This window comes from Ochlerotatus camptorhynchus, unplaced genomic scaffold, assembly GCF_037179485.1.
Source record: "Ochlerotatus camptorhynchus isolate MF236.1 unplaced genomic scaffold, CSIRO-AGI_Acam_v1.1 ptg000286l, whole genome shotgun sequence".
Lineage (NCBI taxonomy): Eukaryota > Metazoa > Arthropoda > Insecta > Diptera > Culicidae > Ochlerotatus > Ochlerotatus camptorhynchus.
This window is the reverse complement of record NW_027040775.1, coordinates 232,467-253,368: the sequence shown is the minus strand read 5'-3', so window position 1 is coordinate 253,368 and position 20,902 is coordinate 232,467. Positions and strand designations below refer to the sequence as shown.

The following is a 20,902-nucleotide window of genomic DNA, read 5'->3' as shown; positions in this document are numbered from 1 at the left end:
CCTCATTTTCCAAAATTCATCTGAATATTCATTTTCTTAGAATTGGGTCGACCAAATTTTGAAATAAAAGTGGTAGGTTGTAGAAACCTTATTCTATACCCATTCATCGAGATACGTTTGTGAAATATTGGTAAATACGGGACGCGATGTCTACTGGTTATTTTTACAAATCATTGGAAAAAAAAAAACTTCATAATTGCTCGATTAAGCTAAATTCCTTATAAAATTATAATATATAATTGTTGATGATAGCCATATAGGGGAAAAACCTATTCCGGCCTAATCGCCCATTCCCGGCCTATCGAGCGCAAAACATCAAATATATCTATGATTTCGGCGTGAACGTGTCAAACAAATGTTTGGTACGGTGCTTCTATTCAATTGCTGCTAGACGAAGTGTTGAAGAACGCAAAATAAGATCTCGAAAACAAAAGGCGCACTTAAAGTGTACAAAAGGCGCACGCGAATTCACCTTTCTTTCCGTTCGATAGGCCAAAGAGAATCCGAATGACGTTTCAATGGCTAATAGGCCCAAGAAAACCCATAGGCCAAGTTGAGCCGCCAGAAGCAGTTTTGCATTTTCAACAATAAACGAATATTTCGCGACCTCTGTAATAACAACATTCCGTTTGGTGCTAAACTACGCTAGATTAGGAAAGACTAAGTGTGGGTTGTGCTGAATAGATCGGGAATGGGGTAGTTAACCCTATTATCATCTGTGATGTGTGACCCATATAACATTCTTTCTGCGATTTTCTGTAAAAAACATAAAATTCAGGAAGATGACGGTTATGGTTTGTAAATTCTTCCAAATGAGTGATACTTTTTGTGCGTTTTGTTAGTGTTGATTATAGAATGTATTTTAGATTCATCTGCCTGTGGACTCAAAAGGCGATCTACTTGAAATCAACAGCGAAATGTGTCTGCGGATTTTAAGGAAGTGATACATCAGCTCTAAATCACCGCCTAGCAAACTTGAATCTTAAATCACCGGCTGAGTGGATATACCTACCGAAGTAAATACAAAAAAAAAATGGAGACACTAGCCCTGCGAGCACCAAACCAATCGTTCAGGCCTAATTTGATCCTCTTTGCGCTCAGCTTACCAAGTTAATTGAAACATGCACGGTCGCTTTGCCTGACGATTGTATTCGCTTCTGCACTCGACTTGGTTGCGGTCTGGAGAAAGTCAATCAATCCACACCGCATGGCAATCGCGGGTTTAATTTCCAATTGCTGCCATCAGCGCTGCGGCACTACTGAGCAAGGTAGAGAAAATAGAAATATACAGCGTAATTGAACTGAAAGCATACCTACTACTCTTGCAGCGGATTTGATTGATTTTGTTTTCGTCCCTGTGAGGGCTCTTCTAGTACTTGAGTGGCCACCGTACGGTGTCTGATAACAAGGATTTTGTCTGAAAAATATTATGAAATCATTTTAGTCCAAAGTTGTAGTTTTGTAATATTTCAAAATTTAAAATATTTTATGGAAACTAATAGCTAACAGCAGATTAGTATTGTTACAGTAAAAATAAGTGCAATTTGTTATATGTATACATATTTAGTAATAAAAGGTCTCGAAAGACTTTTAAAATAATTTTATAAAATCTCAATGTCAGCCAAATCTATGAAGTCAATTTAAAATCCACAAATGACCTAGATAATCATCCTAGGAAGATTTAGTACAAAAATGTTGATTTTCTAAAAAAATTCCTTTCCTATCGATACCTTTTTAGTTAAGATATGGTATTCTTACGCTGGAGGTACTGGGTGAGATTCCCAGTGATGTCTTCCCTGGGTGTAGAATAACATTGGTTGACATATATCCAAAGTTGGAAATCCACAAAGAACACTACACAGCAAAAACTTTACAACTTTACAAGAGGTAAATTTATGTAACTCCTAGTCTTAGTTGAACTTTGCAGCTCCTTGGATTCAAAGATTAGGCACATCGATAAAAATCTCTTGTTCTTCAATTTTTTTTAAACAATGCGTCATCTGGACAATGCAAATTGATATTCTTTGTTGCTAGTGAAAAATTAGCAAAAAATGGTTTCCTTCGAAATTTATGTATGAGCCCAATATTAGTGATTCTTAGGTCGACATTAACCATATTTTCTTTTTCGTTAGCGCATATTTGTATTACACTATGGCATATATTATATCGAGAATCTTTCATTCTTTTCTTAATATTCTCATAGGGAAATGCCGTGACGCGTAGCATTCAATCCGATTGAGATATCTTTTGCACGCCTCTGGTACGTTGATCTCGGCATATAAAATCACTTGTCTTAATGACCGTGAACGTCGTCGACACACTCGGGAATCGAACAATGAAATGCTCAGAGACAAACAACAACGAAACAAATGAACCAAATGATTTGACTCGTGATGGGGTCTAAAAGAAAGCCAAAGAAATACTATTATTATATTGATGAGACGATGAAAACATCCCTTCATCTGTTGGTTGAGTGTCTCATATGAGCCTATCGAAAACCTAGAAAAAAGATATGGGTGAAAAAAAAACATAGTGACTCAATCGGTGAATTTGAGTTTTACGGTTATGTAATTTGGTTATGAAAAGACACCATTCGTTATAATTGTTGAGCTGAATGTGTCGCTGACCGTTTTCGGGTTGTTTATCTCACCTGATGCTGACGATAAAAGTGGTAATGATGATGGTGCTGAATTCGATGACACCTTTACCTGTCATTTCCACTGCGGAGGACGTCACAAACTTGAACTTCGATGCAACTCAAACTACTCTTAGGGGACATTCGCGGAAATAAAGACGCACGACGTATAAGTTGTACTACGCAGCACGATCAGCGACACGTTGACTGATCAGAAATGCCGATATACCCTGGAGGCGCATATTACAAATTAACGCAGTTATTGTACGCAAAGTTTACTTTCTGTACATTGCCCGTTTCTGCCACTAGCTAGTCAAGAAGAAGACGTTCGATGGATCCAGACAACTAAATCCACTTTCTCTCTTGATCGTGAGCGCATAACTTTTTTTTTCGAGTTGTGTACCGATTCCATTATTATGCAATATGCACGCCTGGCACAGACACACTTAAAACTAGTATAGGTCAGTCAGCTTCTGTTGAAATTTGAAACCCGTGTGAGTTGTACAAAAAAAGCATACTTTTTCTCTTCATTCCTAGCCAAAATCGATGGAAAAATCGCATCGGGCTTGCTCTGATGATAGTGCTGAGCTAATTTCGGTGTTACCTCACCGTCAAATTCGTTTTTCTTTTCTGTTCTTTAGCATCGGGCTTGGTTCGTCGTTGTTCGATTTACACTTTCTTTCTCGATATACCTTGGAACTATTATAGGTGAAATAATTTTAATTAGATCTCCGTAAACTACCTACCCACTCATACCTACGTAGTTCGTAAACCGTTTTTTAAAGGTTTTAGAGCCCCCTCCCCCTGCGTAGGTAATTGTTCATTCAAATTTTTGGAAATTTGTATGGGCCGTTGGCACTCGCCTACCCCTACTCCCCCTAAAGTATCTACGTGGTTTATGAACAACCCATTAAAACAGTTCTCTTAATCATCTAGATTATATCAAGATTTGTTTGATTATAGGTCTAGCAGAACGATGTATATTAGGATGTGTCCCAATTGCTGCTAAAAAAATTTTTTTTGTAGTTCAAGATCGAAATTTATTGAATAATCGCTTTCTCCAGACCTGGTTAATTTTGACAAACAAATGGTTAGAATTAAATGTTCGCTTATGACTCCTTATAAAACATCTGTCGATCGACAACACAGTGATATTCGAACCTGGAAAATAACTTTCGAACTGCCAATTGTAACTCCAGGAAAATGGGAATTAACTTCCGCTAGTTTCACGCAATTCTAGGGAAGCTAGCTCGATTTCCTGAGAAGTAGTAAAAAATTGCATGCTAAATATTGCATATAAAATTGCATGCTAAATTTACTCTGTGTACAACTATTAATAAAATTAAATTAATTTCCAGTGAAAGCTGATGAAAATTGTTTGGAAAGGTTGGAAAGAACTTTCAGAGAAGACAGACAAAACCTTCTGCAGAAATTTTATTGAAACTTCCAGAGGAAGCTGGTACAAAGAAGAAACTTCCGGTTAAGACAGAAGAGTTTTCCAAAGGTAGTCGTTAAAAAACATTTTATTTCAACTGCAACAATGCTTGTTGATTGTTCATTAACTCTTGATTGCTTGTAATACTTTTGAATATTTTAGGTGGACAAAAAGGCGAACTAAGAGGTGGACGCCTGAGCTTTTCCACATTTATTTCGCTGTGAAATATCCGGAGATTGTTGAAGGACACTCCTGAAGGAAGTCAGAAATAATTGAGGAAAATTGGAGAACAAATTATGGAGAAGTCGGAAGAAAATTCTTCATCTTCCGGTGTAGAATATTAAAAAAAAAAAATGAATAAATTTAGGTTTAGCGCAGTCGGTAATGGGGTGTTTATATATATGCTTATGTCCTGGTGCTAGTGTACGAGAACTGTACTAAAAAGTAGTCAGCATCTACTAGCATGAGATTTCAGGAGCAACTGAAATTCGTACTACCTAGTTGGTTGAACTGGATGAGCTAGTGAACCAGGATATATGTAAACACCTCATAAAGGCGCTGCTTCAAAGCAAGACCATGCTAGAGGTGGCTGGTTTCGATTCCCGGTTTGGCCAGGATATTTTCGGGTTCTAAAATTTCATAATTCAATCATCCGATGGTGTGTTTGTTACAATGAATTGAATCAATAAAATAATTGGCATACTAAAATCTTCACGACTAAAACATAAAATCTATTCATTCTACATTCTACACTACAGAAAATTTATTTTCATCGGGGGATCTTAACCCTCTCCTTTCTCATGGTAGAACAGGTGATCCACAAGCACTATATACTGACTTCAGTAAAGCGTTTGACAGATTTGATATTCCTCTTTTTTTATTCAATGGACATTTGCACCTGGTGTCTCACTTTCCGGCAGGTGCTTTCAAAAATTTAATATTTTTTAATCGTAAAATTGAACATATTTGTAGTTCTTTGGCGAACGTTTCAGCTCAATTGATCATATGTTAACTTATGTTAAGTTACATCATGTCAAAGTTGACCATTTTGTATGAAAATCGGCATGCGCTGCTATTTTAACGAACACAGCTGTATATGGATGATGTGAAGATTTATGTGGTTATCCGAAGCTTCGCTGATTGCTGCAGCACACCTTTGAAGAGAGGTTTTCTGGAAATTTTCTCACGTACAGTGTTCTAAATTACAACATTATTATATTTTATCGCAAGCTAAAATATCCGGGACCTCGGGATCATGCTTGACGCTGTTATAAAGTTTAAGTCACATTACTCGGATGTCATTTCCAAAGCTAACAGGCAACTCAGATTCATATTCGTGACTCGGAGTTTTGTGATCAAGCCTGCCCAAACGCTTTCACTGCTCTCGCGTACGATCGATCCTGTAATTCGGTGCTGTGCAGTATGGTGCCCATATCAAGCAGTTTGGATTACGAGGATTGAATCTGCTGAAAGGAAATTCGTTCGTTAGGCCCTTCGTCACATCCTGTGAATCTTTAACCTTACGAGGACCGTTATCGCCTACTAGGGCTCGAAACACTTCGTCATAGGCGGACGATTAACCAGGCAGTGTAAGATGTGTTCCTTTGATTTCTGAAAACTCTTGTTCCCTTCGTTTGAAGTAGTCAAAACTAGGGCTTGGTAGATCTGAAACGAACGAACGTAACGTAACGAACGAAGAGGTGATCTATCCGATGTACGAGGAGTGTGTTCACTCACTTTTATCGGTGTTGGCTGAACCGATTTTAATAGAACAACTTCCAGATGTATTTTGACAATAGTCAGAAACTGGCCACTTCTCCGAGGCTACCAGTGTGGTCGGTGTGGTCCTGAGCACTTCAAATGACTACAATTGAACTGTTTTTTGAATTATCATGTCATTTGAGGTTTCACATGATGGTTTTATTCGCTTTATGTCGGATTGTTGACCGATTCCAAAAATATTCAAAACCGTTCTGTAGGACCATAGTATCTTTCGTTTGGTCCAATCCGCTTCTAAGGTTTCCGAGGAACACCGTTCATTATTTTGTTGCACAAGCGCACACAGATCGAAAGACGGTTTTCTAAACGATATGTAAGAAGGGTAAAAAGTAAAATTTTGTGAGTAAATCAGTTCTTCTCACTAACTTTTTTCGACGACTGCTGAACCGATTTCAGTTTAATCGGTTCCATTTTTTTTGTATATGGTTTCCATAGAGCCCTACTGAATTGTAACCCGATCGGATATTCGGTTTGCATCAGCAATGCTCACTCACTTTTCTCGGCGAAGGTTGAACCATTTTGAGCGCAACCGGTTATATTTTGTTATTTTTTTATTTCCTATAAAACTCCGCTTCAAGCATTTGGTTCCATAAATATGAACATAAAGGGTGATACGGTCAAAATTTGGTCAATATCAACTTGACGTATTTCTTTCAATTTTGCATTTAAAAAACCTGAACACCCCTCATTTTGAAGGTGTGTGTGTGTAGAATGTTGCTCCTATTTTGATTTTGGAATTCACTCTTCAGTTGTCAAAATGCCGTCCAAGCAAGAAGAGCAGCGTATCAAAATTTTGCTCGCGCATCGCGAAAATCCGAGCTACTCGCACGCAAAGTTGGCAAAATCGCTAAAAGTTGCCAAATCAACCGTTACAAATGTAATTAAAGTGTTTGGGGAACGTTTGTCGACAGCCAGGAAGTCTGGATCGGGGGAAAATCGAAAACCGGAAGCCGCTGAGACGACAAAGAGAGTTGCCGGTAGTTTCAAGTGAAACCCTAACCTCTCTCTCCGAGATGCCGCAAATAAGCTGGGTGTATCGTCTACAACCGTGCATCGAGCCAAAAAACGAGCAGGACTATCGACTTACAAGAAGGTAGTGACTCCAAATCGCGATGATAAACAAAATACGACGGCCAAAGCGCGATCCCGGAGGCTGTACACGACGATGCTGACGAAGTTTGACTGCGTGGTAATGGACGACGAAACCTACGTCAAAGCCGACTACAAGCAGCTTCCGGGACAGGAGTTTTATACGGCAAAAGGAAGAGGAAAGGTAGCAGATGTTTTCAAGCACATGAAACTGTCAAAGTTCGCAAAGAAATATCTGGTTTGGCAAGCCATCTGTACCTGTTGCTTGAAAAGCAGTATTTTCATAGCTTCCGGGACTGTCAACCAAGAAATTTACGTGAAAGAGTGTTTGAATAAACGTCTGCTGCCTTTCCTGAAGAAACACGGTTGTTCCGTACTGTTTTGGCCGGATTTGGCATCTTGCCATTACGGTAAAAAGGCCATGGAGTGGTACGCCGCCAACAACGTGCAGGTGGTTCCCAAGGACAAGAACCCTCCCAACACGCCAGAGCTCAGCCCAATTGAGAAATACTGGGCTATTGTCAAGCGGAACCTAAAGAAGACCAAAAAAACTGCTAAGGGCGAGCAGCAGTTCAAGGCAAACTGGCTTTCTGCGGCGAAGAAGGTGGACAAGGTGGCTGTACAAAATCTGATGGCAGGGGTCAAGCGTAAGGCCCGGCAATTCGGATTTGGAAAAGCGGAAGCCTAACTAAATATTTTTCCTGAATTTTATACTAATTGAACTTGAAAAAGAAATTTAATTTGATTTTTTAAATAAACGATTTCACCGATTTACACGCGTTTTCCCTTGACCAAATTTTGACCGTATCACCCTTTAAACTCTGTTTAATCCACCAACCGGTGCAAAAATTAAATAGCTTCATTACATGCTCTTGACACTATCGGAGTGGTTCTCTAATTATGCCTGAATGTTAGGCGTTAAATACTGGTTTCCTAGGGGTCATTAGTCATGAGTGATATTAGGATATCCGGGTATAGATTAAATAGGAACATTAGTTTGCAATATACAGGTATACTAGTAGTGCATCGTAAATGTTTACACTATCGTAAAAATACCAGGCTCCATTCAAGTGCAATAGAGTTTACGCGTTTTCGAGGGTTTACATGATGCGTTTATGATTTCAATGTATTCGTACTTCTAGTGCACTTTAATTTTTCACCCTAGCTCTTTTCTCTTGAGCAGAATGTCATCATGCGAAACCACATGCGACTTCAATTAGAGGATTATCGGTCAGGGGAAGTACCCAGGACCCAATTAGTCAGACTTGGACTTATAATAAGTCACTTATTCCGGGATGCAATGGGCAGTTCAAGTCGTACAGATATGCTTCGGATACCCCTGGGAAAGTTAGTGTCCAGAATATAAAATAATGATTATGATGATGGTCCCACCCACAAAGGTTTGAGGTGGAGGTTTGCAAACAAAATCGAGCTGGTTACAATTCCAGATATAAATTCCACGTTAAATATCCTATTGGCATCAACCAAAAATATTCACAGGTGGAACCAGTTATCAAGAGTCCAAGTATAATCTTCGACAATAATTCTATTTACACGTGACCTGGGATTTACACGTATAAGCTTTCGCAGTGCCAGGACTATATCCAGGGAAACGGCTTCCAGCCTTTTATACCTGTATTCCGCGCGCGAGGCTCAAACCATTGTAGACTACTCAAAGTTATTTTTTACTATTGTTCGCTTAGTTTTTTGTATATGCTACACAAATTACTAAAATGTAAAAATAAAACAGCAAAAAAGGGTTGTGATTGAAGTCCAGATTTAATTTACGCTCCTACGCTTTTAAACAATTAACGCATTTCAATACAGTAGACGTACACATAGATGTGTTATGTTGTTTGCTGCATCTAGAGCATCTTTCGCAATTTTTGCAATCCGTGCTCTTGTGCCCAAATTCTCCACATCTGAAGCATCGTATTTTTTTTTGTAATGACATTATACGAGAAAGGCAATTTTCACTGGTAGGATAATTAATCAGGCTTTTTATTGTAAAAAAAACCACGATGAACCAACCACAGTTGATGCTCGTTAACAATTAATAATATTGCATTAACGGAAGCGTATTATAAGGCATGCCTCAACAACTACAACACGCGAAAGTATTCGCGGTCTGTCGCAAACTGCAAATATCGTATGACTTATCTTGGAACGCCTTCCCATCCGCCTTCCTCGGTAAGATCACACAAATCGACTTATTTATCTTGGAAGATTATAAATCTAGTTCATCGATTCGGTATTGAGTTGCAATTATCCGACATGCGCTAATGTTGTATAAATATGGAGGAGTGAGCAGTCAAGACATTGTAGCTTATCTATCTATCCATCACCTGTAAAGGCAGGCTGCAAAGCCAGTTCGCTGCCATCCGTAGGGTTTGTGTAAGTAGTTTGTGAATTAGCAGTGAAGACTGTTTACTAGGAGAACCTTGTTTTGCAACCGATTCGCAATCACTACAACTGCTAATATTAGGTACTAATAATCATGGTGGTGCTGAAATAATAAATAATTATCAGTACAGGTTACAATATACGCTCCTTCATATACAGAATTTATGCATGCCCAAATGTTTCCCGTACTACTCTTAAACCGTCTACAATTTAGCATCAAGGTGCTAGCATCTATTCAGGGGTGAACATTGTAAAACTTTATCCCAACACTCTTTCCTACCACTGACTGGTTTCAAAATAAAATGAAAAGCAACCAAAGCGATATAAGTAAGTTGCGCTAATTTAAAAAATTCCAGACAAAAATTACACATGGCCAATGATGAAATGGAAGGTAAGGTCACATTGACCCATATTAGAAGCATTCCCTGGTGATGCTCCTTTGCTCTTTAGCATGTTTTTCCGAAAAGCCAAGGCTCGAAAGCATATGTATATGCTTATGGGATTCCACTGTGTCGTTATGGAACAGGCGAGAAATTTTGTTGATTGGAAACGTTTTTACGGTGCTTCTCTTGAGAACGGATTGGAACGCTTTCTAAGTTGGTTGGGGTGTGAAATTCGATCGTAGTATTATCTCAATTAGCTTCGTCGAGAAATTCTCTTCTGATCATTACAGATGCATTCAACTTACGTTCATATTGATGCACTTCCGACGGAATTTTTATTGACACTCCTTTTAATTCATTTTCCGCTCAAACCAGTGCCACCCGGGTGTGCAACGCAATAATATTTACACCCATCATTCATGAAGGCATTTGGCTCGTGCTCACGAGCGATTACCACCGCCACGCCATCATCATTCAGTAGCATGTTGTGATGAAGCTGCCTAGGTACCCACCTAAATAGCATTTCCCCACTATTGTCGTTGTGTTTTTTATTTGCACTAATTTGCCCGGCAAAATTGCGATCAAGAGTGCAATTATTTACGTTTCAGTAAGTTTCCTCATTACCGCTTTCCTGTTATTATTGTCAACACCTAAGTATAACTGTCAAGTGATATGAGCATGTAACATGTACGTGCTTGACCTATATGGATGTTTGTTTGGCGAAAATGCATGATTCTATTGAGGCGATAGTAAATGATGATTGCTACATAGTAGGATTTGTTGATGCATTTATTTGTGGGTGGCCCCGGCGTAGTGGTTAACGTCCATCCATTTGTCGGGATTTTTGAGAAACTTTATTTAAATATATTCTTGGATTATTTCCTTCAATTTTGTTACATTTCACTTATACGTGTAATAAAGAAATATATATACTCATTATTAGTCAACAAATTTTTCATACAAAGGATTAAATTTCGCTTCGGGGTGGGTCGTGAAAGTTAATTTGGGGTCGTCAAAGTAAATTCCTCAGTGCACAGTGGTCAAAATTCCGTGTATAGGAAGAATAAATAGTTCAACCATTAATTTTATTAAAAGAATAGTATCTTGGGGAAAGTTTTTCCATCAGAGAACCAGCATTATATAATTCTGCACGCGCTTTCTTTAAATTCAAATCTTCCTGGGATTTTAAACTGGGTCTGACGGAGGCGTAATGATTTTTAAACCAATATCAACATCAATGAATTTTGTTTAGCTGTTCCAAGGCTGAAATAGTTGAAAAGTATTTAATTTTGAGTCAATCGCTTATTTTGTTTTGTATCAATATGAAATCCATCACAGCAGTCTGAAGGTGTTTGTGATTTGTCAAGACCCAAGAGTTGACAACGATCTTTGTACGGTGTTCAAGGTTCACAGGGTCATTCCAAGGAAGGTGACGAAAGGCATACCGAACAAATTTCCTTTGAACAGATTCAATCCTCGCTATCCAAATTGATTTATACGGGCACCATACTACCGAGCTGAATTCCAAGATCGATCGCACTAGAGAGCAGTATAGAGCTTTTAGACAGACAGGATCGCGAAACTCGTCAGCGATCTTGAAAATGAACCTGAGTTGCCTGTTAGCTTTCGCAACGATGCCCGAGTAATGAAGCTTGAATGTTAAGGCGCAGTCCAGATTCCTAGGTCACGAACATTGTCCACACGTTGCAGAAGTTGGTGATTTATCGTTGAATGCCATTGGTTTTAGCTTGCGATGAAATGAGATAATATTACATTTTTGTACATTCAACGTGAGATAGTTTCTTGAGCACCACTCTTCGAACGTATCGATTAGGTGCTGAAGCCGCAAGCAATCGGCAAAGCTAAGAACAATCACATAGATCTTCACATCATCCGCGTAGAACGATCGGCAACCAGTTGGGAGGATCAATCCGGCCTCATTCACAAAAATCGAGAATAGCAATGGTCCCAAGTTGCTACCTTGAGGAACACCGGAGCTGTTTGTAAAATAGTCCGATTGCTCTGATCCGATTCTAACACAAAGTTCCCGATTGGTCAGATAGGATTTGAACCAACGAGTTAAACCCGAGGATACACCGAGTTTTTCAAGTTTAGCTAGCAGTATGGAGTGGTCAACCCGGTCGAATGCAGCCTTAAGATCTGTATATACTCGGTACTGTAACCGAGGTAATCGAAAAATTGAAAGCATCACTGGGAGTGTCCCTCACCGCTTCAGCAACTTGGGACAACGAAGCTGTAGTGTCATTGAAAATGCCTTTGAAATGTTCTGCCAGAAGATTACATTTCTCAAGGGAATTGCTGGCGATTCTATCACCCAGGTGAATTTCGACTGGTAGCCCCTCCTCGTTTCGTTTGGTATTCACGAATGACCAGAACTGCTTTGGATTAAGCCGTAAATTAGCCTACACACGCCTTGTGTAGCTCTTGTAAAGAATGCGGTTATATGTGCGATATTCGTTGCTCGATGTTGAAAATAATCGTTTGGTGAATGGGTTACGAGTACGACAGTATTTACGGAGGGCCTTCGATCTCAGACGCTTAAAATTCCGTAGTCGAGCATTGGACCATGCGAGTTTGGAAGAGGGTCTCCTCAATAGGACAGAATCAGTTATTGCCCGGCCAACGACCTCAGCGAAGTAGTTGACGGCTTCATCAATAGATGAACACGTGTCAAGGAACTGCCAATCTGCCTGGGCAAGCGAGTGACTCAGCGCGACGAAATCTGCTCTACGAAAGTCGATAGGTTGATGGAAACTTACAACGAATGATGATTGGTGTCGATGTCAATCAAACACTCTGGGGCTTCTAGGATAGAACATTCCAGTCCTGCAGCTTAGTTCGCCAGAACGAGATCAAGCAGCCGAGAGTTGCTATTCAGTATCGAGTTGATTTGCGTTAAGCCATGCAGGTTGAAACCATCAAGGAGAGAACAGCAGGATGCGGGCATGCTCGAGCGAAGAACATCAATGCTAGGAAGATCGTTTGCAGGAACGTTCCATGAGAGCCCAGACTGATTGTAGTCACCAAATACCAGAGCTAGGTCGTTTTGTTCTAGTCGAGAGAACACGGTACCAATCGAACTGATGTGGTTTGCAATGCTGCTCGAATCAGATTTTCGGTCTGGAGGTAGATACATAGCGCCAATACTTATTGATCTAATATATAAAAGGTTTATTATTTCATCAAGCTCATATCAATTCAAACGATAATTCTATGGAATCATCGAAGGGGGGCGACCTCGGCGTAGTGGTTAACATCCATACCTCTCACGCCAAAGTCACGAGCTCATATCTCACCCCGAACAAGTCACGAATGACCCAAGAGTGTTAAAGTGACTATAATAAAAAAGGCATCATCAAAAATATTTGTTCAGGTTTGATGTTCTAGGATCGTCAAAAGAGCGTAAAACGCTGTCCAGACTGGAGAGTTATAATATGTTATAACGGTTGTCAAATAATTGCAACACAGAAACCACCATGACTGTATTCTGGCTAATTATGAACAATCGTGCTCATTAATCTAAATTGTAGATCTTAAGCCATTTGAAAAACCCATAAACACACCTTAAAAAAAAAACGTGTAACGACTTTGTTCCCTTTTTAAAAAAGTATACTATTTTCAATCTATTTACAATCAAAATAATCTAAAGACCCTAGGGATTCTAGTGGTAATGATGGTAACAAGAAATGAAATGACTAAGTTATGTCATTGCAAACTGGCCGTTACAAGTTTTCTGGAGGCTGCGTACCCACCTTGGAGTGTTAATCTGCTCGTTGAGGTCAGTTCTTCAGCGCAATAAGCCGTAGATTATTCCAATTATGTTTTGCCCTCCTCACAAAGAAGGGTATACATTAGACCTGTTCATTTTAAACGAAATGTTCGGAATGTAACGGGTCAACCGTGATTACTGTTCGTCATTTTAATTTGAACTTTTGTGCAAATTTTCAGCAAAATCGGTGTTGATTTAGAGGTGCTTCTAGTTAATTTTATGTTTTCAAGGTAATTTACGGCTTATAATATTTGTATCTCGAGACTGAAGCAACGAAAGCTGCTGTAACAACTTTCATAGCAAAGCTTAATGTGTTATCTACCAACTTTGTGGTCAAAGGTTGACTATTCGAAGTGATTTTATTGAATTTTCACTTAGTTTCATGCTCGAAGATATCTTAAAATGTGAAGAATTTTAAAGTATTTGTTCTACGAATTTTCCACCCATATGATATAAAAATGTGTAGTGTACGGCATAATGTTCCTCATATTGTTCTTGAAGTTTCGTTCCAACATAGTTTTCGTGTATATTTCATAGATTGAGAGATAAAAATCAGAAAAGAGGCCGTTTAGCTAAAATTCACAAGACAACAGAACCAATAAAAGTCAATTAGATTGATAGAACATAGTTGCATTGCTTTTCAATGACGACCGATGACTGTTTCATTGATATATGATTTTTTCATAAATATGAATCCTCAGTAGACGTGTTTTTTATCAAAGGCAAGTGTCACTCGAACCATAACAGCAATTTATAAAATAACGAACATTTTGAATGGCTCGAGTGACACTTGCCTTTGATAAAAACCTATTGTGACCTAGGCTATTATGACCAGTGATGGAAAAGTTCATCAAAGTTCCCTATGACTCGCGAACTTTTCCCTTGGTAAACTTCGTGAAATATCGCGAACTCCTCATTCAGGGTTTCCTTGTAGGTTTTGAGCACTCGACAAACTGTTGTTTTCGGCATCTACAGCACTTTAGCCAGCTTGGAATCGGACCACTCTGGATTTTCCAGGTGTTTGTGCACAATATTTTTTCTTCTTTCGGGTTCCATTTGACGTTATTTCTGAACGCGACTACTTTGATCAAACTTGCACCAGTTGTTCTCTGTAGAAGGATGAACAAACCACTGGCAAAGATTTTCGATTCCCTACACTAGAGGGGCGCGAGGGGTGTACCAATTTAATTTTAGTCAGTCTTTATCAGATATTTGCTTGACTTCTTCTTTCTGGCTGGTGCCTTCTCTCAACTTGGTGTTTTTTGAAGCAGTTGATAATTAAGACTAGAATTAAGAGCTTTCTATGCTAACCAATGCATACATTTGTATATTATGTGGCAAGCACAATGATACTTTTTACCCAGGGAAATGGAGAAAATGTCCAATTCGAAAGATTTTATAACCAGAACCGGGAATCGTACCCGCTGGCACACACTTGGCAATACCGTACCTTAACTGACTAGGCTATCTGAGACCTCTTTGCTTTACTCTGAAGATCATCTGTTCACGAAAAGATGAAATTGGGAGCAGTTTTAGAAGGCAAGTCCAGTGATGATAAAGTTCACAACAACTCACTATGACTTTTTCCTAGGGGCATCCCACTCTAAACTTTTGCTCTAATACTCGTTAAGTATTTTTAAATCTCTCTTAAGTATTTTTAAGTATTTATAAATACTGTTTCTCTTGATGTGATTTTGATCATAGTAAGTCATGATTATAACGTCGGTTGCTACTGCAATTATTTTTCATATCGATATCAAATGTTATGATTTCGAAGTGTATTGTGCAAAATGTTTAACGAAGAGTTCGTCACCTGTACGGTAAGTAAAATATATATATATATTCACTTTACATTGCTATGATACTATGTTGATTAGTAAATTTATAATTTTGTATAATGTAATTGGCTACTCATGTTCCTCATTTATTTATTATGTTATTTGCAGGCACCGTTTTGAGATGCAGTTGAACGAGACTTTGGTCAGGTTCCTGCGAAGGTGCAGAAGGTGTTGGACATCCTGGCATATGCAGGTAGCCTGACCATAGATTTTACCGCCTAGATGAAATATCTATCAAGCAAACAAGCTTTGATAACTTGATATCAAAAGTCATACATATGATTTCCAGTAAAAATTTCACGTCTTGTTATGATATCAGCTGTAGTCTGAACGTAGTAGGAGTTCAAACTAAAATTAAAACTATATTTTCAGGTAGAACAAAGATGTGTTCGATTCAACGGATTCCAGTAAAGTGCCAAAAAACTATAAAAAAACGAGGAGTGTTAGTCAAAGGAAGCATCTTTAAAATTATGGACGGTGGAGGACTGTTGAACGCCCACGAGAGCATTATTGGAATCGATGTTGAGAAATACACATCGCTTATCCAACCACCGGATGCTACAGGATCTTTAAGTGCTGAAACTATAAAATATTTAAACGAATTTTTGAATATTTTTGTGTTTTTATTAAATGCACATAAACCTATTATTACAGTTAATATTTATAAATCAATGTGTCACTAATAAGAAATAAACAATTAGTTCATATCCATAATAAAAAAATACCTGAACGATAACTCAAATCATACAACTATTCGACGAATAGTTGATGATACCCCAAAAACGTCGTTATGAAATATAATCATACAATTTTAATGAGGGAATGCACAAATATTGTACCTTGCATGATAATTTCGCATAACCATCGAAGCACGATGAGGATAACATATAAGCACGCAGAGCATTTTATATGGTGACGCTTATGAGAAATCCACATTTATCTGCGTATGTATCGTGTATGCGGGGCTCTATGTTCATTTTTATTATAATAGCATTATGTGATTTTTAATAAGGAGCACATAATATTAAATTTTAAAATACGCTTTATTTTCTCCAGAAAACGAGAGGTGGGATATAGGTCACCTTTTTCAGGATAAAATAATTTTTTTCTCGTATTTCAGAGGAAAAGACACATTCTCATAAGCGAAAGGCTTACTTTTACATACTAATCGCCTTTTTCGCTGAAATTGGAAATCTTTTCTTTTAAATGATTTATTCATTGATACGTTAACGCTCGCAATGCACACAAACCAGCCTAACACATAAAATTCCTGACAACATTGAATAAACAAACTGCAGAAATTCACCTAGCAACCAGGTAAGCATACTAGTACTAGGTATTTCTTAAGTATTTTTAAGTATTTATAGGTATCTAAGATATCAGTCAGATATTTATAAGTACACCGCGAGAAATATAAAGTTTAGAGTGGGATGCCCCTAGACTTTTTCCCTTGGTGATCTTCGCAAAATAACGCTGGTGGCATCATAAGATAATATCTTCAAGTTTACAAAATGTTGTTGCAATGCAAATGTACTTGCATTAATAATTTGGAAATATTTAACTTTTATCCCACTTATGGTGTTGTGTATGTTTATGTTGAAACAACTTGTTATCAACATTGTGTATGTTGAAACCACTTGTTATCAACATCTTCAAGGATTATTTTTCAAATTGACGTATTTGCTTTTGTAAACAATTCAAACGTACATTTGTCGAAACTCCTGGAAAATTGCGTGAAAGTTTCGCCAAATTGACGTTTAAATCTATAAATTTCTTTATTAAAGAGGCTTTCAGCTAAAAAAATCATCAAAATTTTGAAAAAAAAAATCATCCTTCTTTTATTATCATGGACTATATTTCTAGACTAACATTTGAAAAGGGCGTAATTCCAAAATGACCATATCGAGAAAATCGCTTCTGAATTCTGATGACCTAAAAATTAATCCTATTTCACGACTTTCCATTTTCTGGATGATTTTATACGCTTGACATATAGTTAATAGTGTTATCTATCATCATGCATCACTAAAAACTCAAAAAAAGTTTTCTTTGTCGTGAAATTGAGAAGAAAACATCATACATAAATTCTTACATGTTGTTACCCCCCAGATTTTCCATCCTTTGAACTGCCAACACTGGTGATACGCCGTGGAAGTACACCATCGGGATTTTTTGTTTGTTGTTGCGCCTTGGTTCTTCGTTCGCAAATTTTGTGAGAGTGGAATTACGCCCGGAGATTTTTTTGGTCTTCTTTTTGTTCGTTGTTTACACGTGAACTATCAATCGGATACATTTCAAATGAATCGGGCGTGACTAGACTAAAGACTCAATACGTTTGGCATATTATAAAACGATATAATTCGTAGTTCTGGTGCAAGGCGTAACAACCAGATGCATCATAGAGTTGAAAGTTGGAAATACGCCATGTAAGAAGAAACGTTTTTGATGATTTGAAATGATATTTTCTTTTACTTTTTCGTGTTTATCGAGTAGTTTGTGAACTATTCTCTCTATATGTGGCAAAATATGGTTTGTTTACATTTTGGCTCTTCCGCCCCTTTCAAATGTTAGTCTAGATTTTCTCAAATAGTACCATACCAATCGAAGATAATATACATCTATACATCAATCGGTTAGCAAAAGGCTGAATGCAGGTCGTTAAGGTTCACAAATACTGGTTTTCATCTGGGGGCCAAGTACCACAAACTAAAACAGGTGGACCACCTCTACTAAAAAAAAACATATTCGCTTTGATTAAGTTTGCGTTTGTTCCACTTGCTGAGTGTAGTAAAGCATTGGATTTTTGAGAGCACATGCATATGAGCGACAGAATGTGGTTCTTCCATTGCCATTCGTCTGGAATAGTAAACAAACGATCGATCAGCTGTATAGAACGAACGAACAAAAAGGAAACTTGCGGGATTTCGTCTTACCCCTGACCTCATTTGTTTATTTTACTGTCGGTTTTATGATCATCATTAGGTCCACTCGCTGCTGAGGCTAGCAAGAAATAGTTCACATGTCAATTTTCGAATGCTTTCTTGCTTGATTCGCGTACGTTGAATGGGGAGGAGCGACTTTGCTTTGTTTTGATTTACGCTGATTGTGAGATATTTTTTGGATTAATTTTTACGACTTTGGCGCGCGGTAGATCTTCTGAGTGCACACATGGTTTGCGATGATTATGGTCTTTAAATTAGGAACACATGTTTTTTACAAAGTATGACGTCACTTGGTTTATGGTCATGGTTTGTTAACGTAACACAATGTAGTCTTCCGCCTATTTACAAAAAAAAAATGCTGGAATTCATTTCGAAAAGTTCAACCAGCTATTAATTCTGTTAAATTCAGAACGAATGAAAAGTGGATTAAAGAATCAGTGATTCAGTTGGAATTGACCTTAAAGCGATTTAATAGGATAATACAAATCATCGGCAATCGTGCCTGTTAATGCAACAATACAGATTCCTCAATTGGCTTTGATTGCGTCTTAGAAAAGCTTAACCGGTTGACAAATGTCGACTACGTTAAGTACGGCACCGGTACTTTCCAGCATTTTGTGAATATTCAAGAGATTATCTATCACTTGTGATGCCGATCATTTCACCTTCAACTTTACTCGATGTGTGATTCGGATTGTAGTGCATCCACATCGTGGTTTCCGTGTTGCGACAGCTCAACGCAAGTAAACAGTTACCTCGGGGGATTTGGTGGGACCTTCCAATCACATTAAATTGTAATATTGAGTCCAAAAGAACGTCATCATGGCTCTCACGAAGCAACTGGTGATAGTGTAGGGGAGATGAACTTACTATCCGCACCCGGCCATATACGAGTAGTGTGGGACGTGAATTGCGGATTTAAGCGAGGGAGACATACAAAAAGCAACGTGATGCTGACACGATTTGCCGGAAAGAGAAATTAGTGTGGTGTGCTTTGCGTCGATTGAGCTTCTCAATTTTGTGCTGTTTCCTCGTGTGTTCTCCAGACTGTTATACAAAAGTTGTTTTGAGTGGGTAGATGATTTTATAATTACCGGTCGTATGTGTCATCTGAGAAACCTACTGGCCTAAATTCGGTAGAGTGTAGACTTTTTTCTAATCCTACACCCAAATCAAACAACAAATACAGGAATCAACGGAAGACCGCTTTTTCACAGCTGTCCTTCAACCAATTATGCTGATTTTCAGAAGAAGACTAGTTTACCTTTGACACTAATCATAGACGTAGTGCCCTTAGCGAATCTTGAAATGTGCCCCTTTTATAATTGTTTAGATCAGTTTTAAAATCAAAGGAAGGTTATTTTTATGAATTCTATATATTTTTATATTTAAAATTATAGTCCGGGATGTCCAATATTTGCTGCAAAATGTTGAAAATTGTTTGACCCTGCATTTTGGAATGTTTACTTTATTACCTTTATACTTTCGTACGTGGGAACCGCTCACAGCTTAATCGCGCTTGATTGTTTAATGAAAAAATTTATTTAAATTCTTTTGGAATATTCCTCAAAATTTCTTAACAAAACCTTTAAGATATCCATTGAATTCTTTGAATTGCCTGTATGTTCTCCGGTAAACTTTCAAAGAACTCTCCTAAGTAATCTTTAAAAATTCACATATTACTCTTCTCTCTAGCTCCGGTAACGTGGGTAGATCACCTTTTCGTGGTACGTTACGCCATGTAAGATCTACCACCTATTCCTAGTCTTGACTACTTCAAACTAGGGGAACAGGATTTTTAAGTAATCAAAGGAACACATCTTAGTCCTTGTTACTTTTTATGCCTTGTTGATAGTGATAAGTCCTCGGGTTGCCTGGACCGAGAATGATCTTGCAATTAGGAAAAAATGAGTTAGTTAGTCTTCACCTATGTGATTCCTAATCTTCTATTCGTTGTTCCCTAGTTTGAAGTTTTTTTTTTTTCTTTATTTGAGAGATTTTTAGCCATAGGCTAGTTCATCTCTTCCTAGTTTGAAGTGATTAAGACTAAGGTTCTGATGCATGGTCATTATCGGTGTAATAATTTGTTTTTCTTGCTAAGGAATCCAATTTTGACTGACAAAGAGGCGCGCCTTTGGAGGGTGTTCCAACTCCGAAGGGTATACATAGCAGGAACTTTAAATTAGAATCGATTCCTTGCAATGAAGGCAAGAATGACAACTTCATCAAAACCGAATACTTCATCATTTCTCAATAGTGATGGAGTAATACGATACAACTACAATAGATCAAATTACTGGTCGCAGTAGTGTTATGTCCCGAACAGAGGAAAAAAATCCTTCTCTAAATTTCCTCCCAGTGGTGGTGTGTACGCGACTTCCTCCTATGACCCCTCTGTATATGCCAGTGATTCAAATTACAATGGAATGAAGCTCGTGAAAAATTGTCTAAGAAGAAACTCTTTGAATACGCCCCTTTGGATTGTCGCCCTCGGTAGACCCAATTTTTCAACAACACTAAGTCTCTACGACTGATCACATACATAAATCAGCTCAATCGGTTGAAAAACGGCCATGAAGAAAAGGTAGGTGTACACTCATCTCTTGTT

General features: G+C 38.1%; 1 protein-coding gene across 3 annotated transcripts in view; it reads left to right on the top strand.

Moving 5' to 3' along the window:
• The window catches only part of Graf (GTPase regulator associated with FAK), a 110,610-nt gene that overhangs the window by 43,818 nt on the left and 45,890 nt on the right, over positions 1 to 20,902 (top strand). The window contains exon 1 of one of the 3 annotated variants that reach the window (XM_065228341.1): positions 17,725 to 17,778. The exons of the other annotated variants lie outside the window; for them this stretch is intronic. The gene's annotated coding sequence lies outside the window, so the exon portion shown is untranslated. Of the gene's footprint in view, positions 1 to 17,724; positions 17,779 to 20,902 lie in introns of those variants that run through there. 3 annotated transcript variants of the gene reach the window in all.